Raw genomic sequence first — 4642 nt, forward strand, 5'->3', positions numbered from 1 at the left:
TGAAGTATCTACTTAGTTTTGCGAACAGGATGCTGCTTAAAGCCCGTAAACTATATAGAGTTATCTTTATACATGTCAACTATAGTCATCCTACAATCTTCTAGTCCACAATCCTGGAGAAAGATGCAAGCGCTAAAATAAATAAACAAATAGGAAGACTTAATATTTTAGCTGTTCCGCAAGGTGCTCTATACTACCAACAAGCATATCACCCACCCGGTCTTCACACAAAGGATTTGCACCTACAGACAAACGAATTGGAGCGCTACAAAGGAGACTATGTGTTACCATAATTATTTCGTTAATCTGTACTCTAAAGAGCACATCTACTGCAAAACGAAGGTATGGCTAGCACTAAGTGATACACTAGATGTTCTGTACTTCTTATACATTTCCATATCAGATACATAGAAGAATGTGAATCCCATTTTATACAGGTAGCAAATGGTATTCTTCATCTAATATGTTTTAAGAGGCCACTTACATTGTTCCTCATATTAAGAGTGCAATATCATCTAAATTTAAAGATAAAGAGAAGGATAAAAAAATTTGAAATAGACATTGATATTCATATGCTCAAAACACTACAACGCCTAAGCCAAATGTAGCTGAAAGTAGACTCGCTAGATTTCATCTTTACAGTTATAAAATCAGAATACACCACAGTAACCTCAAACACAAGGCAAACTTTCAAAACTTAACGCATTGATCAACCAACAGATATCTAATTTGCAAGATCGGCACGTTCATATGTGAAAGAGAACAAAGATAATCACAAGCATGGGAATTGATTGAGAGGCAACGGTATGTAGAACAAAAAGGATTAGCGCTATGTATATACTCGTAAAGCTTTACCAATCGTTGCTTATTCTTCCGCTGCCAATGGTACTATGGCCAAACTGTTAGCAATCAGTTCTTCTGAAGACGACTCCTCAAACTTGGGGACAAATGTCATTGTGTAGTGGAACTCGATTTGTAGGCGCTGATGAAGGGGTGTCGATGTCATCAATCCTTTCTTTACATCAACTTGTAACTCCCTAATAGGGATTGCTGCCAAAAAACTCTTAATGTACATTTTACATGCCTCTTTACCTCTATAAATGGTGTTCTTTTTAGGTACCCTGTCTTCCTGCATACTGTCGTCGCTGTTGGTGCTCATGACAATTTTGCTTTTATCCGCAGCCTCTTTGACATCGGTTTTCTCTTTTCTATCGCAAGATGGCTTATCATCTGATTGTTGAGACTCACTAGGTACTTGCATAATTGTTGTATCTTGGTCGAATTTGAGGATATATGCCTGATTACAACCCTCAAAAAGCCTCTCCCCAAGTATGTCAATGATATAGTACGCGTCTTTTTCAACCTTGAGGATAAAGAAGTGGTCATTCCAACTCACAATGTAAACACAGGAGTCGCCATAACGAGGAGTTTCTTGAGCGGACTTAGAAATCTCGTCCCATATGTTGTCAAAAGACATGGCACCATGAAGGAAGTGGAATCCTTTCTCTTCTTCGATTCCTTCAGGATGAAAGAACCCAATGAATGATTTTTCTGAGACTACTGAGAGTGGACGCACTTTAGCCTCGAGAACTGTCTCGAGGTCAAAATGCTTATCTGGGAAACGTTCCCTATAGGTCTCGTTTTAACAAAGATCCCTCCACTGCATCGAGCCTTCACAGATAAGAGAATCAAGTTGGGACTTGATGGGCATATCTTCAGGATTGCAATGGAACAAATCAGCTATGACAGCAACCAAGGCTGTACGAGCGCTTTCACCTGTAGCTCGTTCACTTAGTTGATCAATCGAAGCAAAGAAGATCTGAGTCTGCAGCTTCATTTGTCCATCACGGCTTATTATTTCTTTCTTCTCCCAACTACCCACAGCGAAACTTTCATCTCTAAACTCAGAGACTGAAATCGGAGAAGTTTCCACGGATTTGTGCCCCTGCATGAACTACACACATTAGTAAGGGGACTAGTTATGACATATATCTTCAATCATGAACAAGAAAACCTCAGCAGTTAGATACTTGATACAAATGTACAAGTAGACTAAGCTACTAAAGAAAGCTACCAAACTTTGTAATCTTCAATTTGCCAAGCACATTGGTGTACAAGTTATTGCACGCTGATCAGACCATGACATGAAGATAAAAAATGACTCATCAAACATGACAAAGAACGCAAGAAAAAAAATGACGTACCCTAGAAGAAGACTCGTCGGATGAGCAAAGTTGGCGGCGATCAAAGTCTATATCGTCTCCACCATGCTCTCCATAATGTTTCTTCAACAATGGCTCCCCCTTGGTTTTAGGAGATTTGAAACTCAACTTCCTCTTCCTCCAGGAAAGAAACCTACGTTTTGAACTCTTCTCTACAGATTGATTTGCTGCAGTTGTATCCTCAGGGTACTTGTGCCTTGTGTCTGAAATATGATGGCTGTAGTGGACTAAATCATCGTCACTTCTGCTGCCGCTTTTATTTGAACAAAATGATCCACCAGCATGGTTTGCATAGACGAGTGCTTCATAACTGAATGACTTCTGAACACTTGTATCCTCTTTTCCTTCCTCAAATTCTCCTTCCGAATCCTCATCAAGTGAATATGTATCCATAGGATAAACATAATCGGGATCCTCACTTCTGACTCAGTTCCTTCCATCACTGCTGCTGCCTTCCTCTGCATGATATGCCTTCTTGTGTCGCCTAAAAGATAATGCTTTCAAAAATTTAACCTTTTGCAGACCTGCTTTTAAAAAACCACCCCCATTTTTGTCTATCAACAAAGACTTTCCAGGGTTCGGAGATACTGGAGCAGACATGATAAACTTCGGAAATGTCTCTGAAGCTTCGTGAGTGTTCCTCAATTCCACAAGGTTGAGCACTACCTGTCAACAAATATATGAACATATCTTTAGCAAACAATCGCATTAGATAATATATTCACGTAGCTGCAGGAATACAAGAACGCAAGCAAAAAGCATGTGTTTTAGTTTCTCTTACCCAAAGGGAAAGGCAACTCTTGAAGCTGCCAACAGAGACTTCCAAAGGAACAAAAATTTCAATGCCCTCTTGTTTATCTCCAGCTACTGAAGCAAAGTCTGCAAGATTCAATGTCGCAGCAGAAAGTACGGGTACCTTCTGATTTGGTCCTTTGCTTGTACCCTGATTCAGCAGAAGTATGAATAAATACAAAAAAGGGAGTAAATGAACAATGAAATTGAACACAAAGACAACATGTTCAATAGAGAAATTACTGTCAATGTAAAGCTAAAACCAAAACTAAAGGATTAGAAGCACGAAATAATACACCCGTGGATTGGAAAACGCACGATTATCATGAACGATAGGTTCAAAGCAGTCAAAGGAACATGCAGCTAAGGCCAATGTTGTGCCTATGGAAGAAGAACAACTTGCTTCAGTCTCAAAAAAGTTGAGATATAAGAATTTACTATTCCATTTAAGCTCAACACATGTCAACATCATACCAAATAAAATACAAGTGAAAATAAGTTGCATAAAAAACATAATTAAAACCTATTTCCAACTAGTAGATATAGCCTATATGAGTCTTGATACTACATGGTGTCCTATCTTTAACCAAGTTTGCATTAATTCCAAGAAATTATAGGTCGTTCGAGACAACTTCTCTAGGTCTATCTCGTCTCTTTTTAACACCTTGGTCACCATGGTCTCACACCTACTAACCGGTGCATCTGGAGGTCGCTGCAAGATGTTGAACCTATGAAAGAAGTAGTCATTAAAAAGTTCGAACCATTTATCATTAACAACTCCTCCTATTGTTTAACATGTCCTCTGGAGAGGCTCATACAAATGATGCTTCAATATACTGAATTACCATGATCAAATAATCAAAACTAAGCATCAACCTAACCAATAAAAGAAAAAATAAGTATCCTAATTTGCGGAAATTCAAGAAATTTATCATCCTAAGAAGTTGTATAACATGACCAGGATTCATAAAACAATACAAATAGCACCCAACTTCAAGACAACAAAGGTACAAGCACTAGATATTCAGATAACATACAGTTCTCAATAACAGTCAAACCTCACTATATCAAAGACCTTCAACAACAACATTTCACTATAACGAGCAAGTTTTCTATGGAACCGATTTTTCATGTTATGTTATATTATATGTTCTTTATAACAACATTCCACTATAGCAGTCAAAAAAATCCGAACAAGCGATGCAGTTATAGAGAGTTTGACTGTATATCAACCTTCTCAAGGAGAAATGAATGCATAGTTCCACTAATATTAGGAAGTAATCAAATTCCCTAGAATTGGATTCAGAGTTCTTATTTCATAAGAAAACCCAAAGATAATTTTTTAAAGATTCTTTTTCAATTTCACTTAACAGCCAAAATCCACAGCAACACACCTAATGAAATCTCACAAGTGGGGGTCTGGGAAGGGTAGGGAGAGTAGTGTACTCAGACCTTACCCCTATCTCAAAGTTAGAGAGTGTTTTCGATGGCCCAAAAAAACAGTTCAAAACAGTCAACAACTATAAACAAAAACAACAAATATTATAAAAATAAAAACTATAACAAAACAATAAGATAATTGAGATACAAAAAATATTGTATATTAACAGAAATCGAAGGACAAAAAA

At 37.7% G+C, this 4642-nt stretch overlaps 1 pseudogene; it reads right to left on the reverse strand.

Annotated features, from left to right (window-relative positions):
- Positions 1-865: 865 nt before the first annotated feature.
- Positions 866-2984, reverse strand: LOC107873861 (annotated as a pseudogene).
- Positions 2985-4642: the final 1658 nt, after the last annotated feature.

This window comes from Capsicum annuum, chromosome 8 (assembly GCF_002878395.1).
Source record: "Capsicum annuum cultivar UCD-10X-F1 chromosome 8, UCD10Xv1.1, whole genome shotgun sequence".
Classification (NCBI taxonomy): domain Eukaryota; kingdom Viridiplantae; phylum Streptophyta; class Magnoliopsida; order Solanales; family Solanaceae; genus Capsicum; species Capsicum annuum.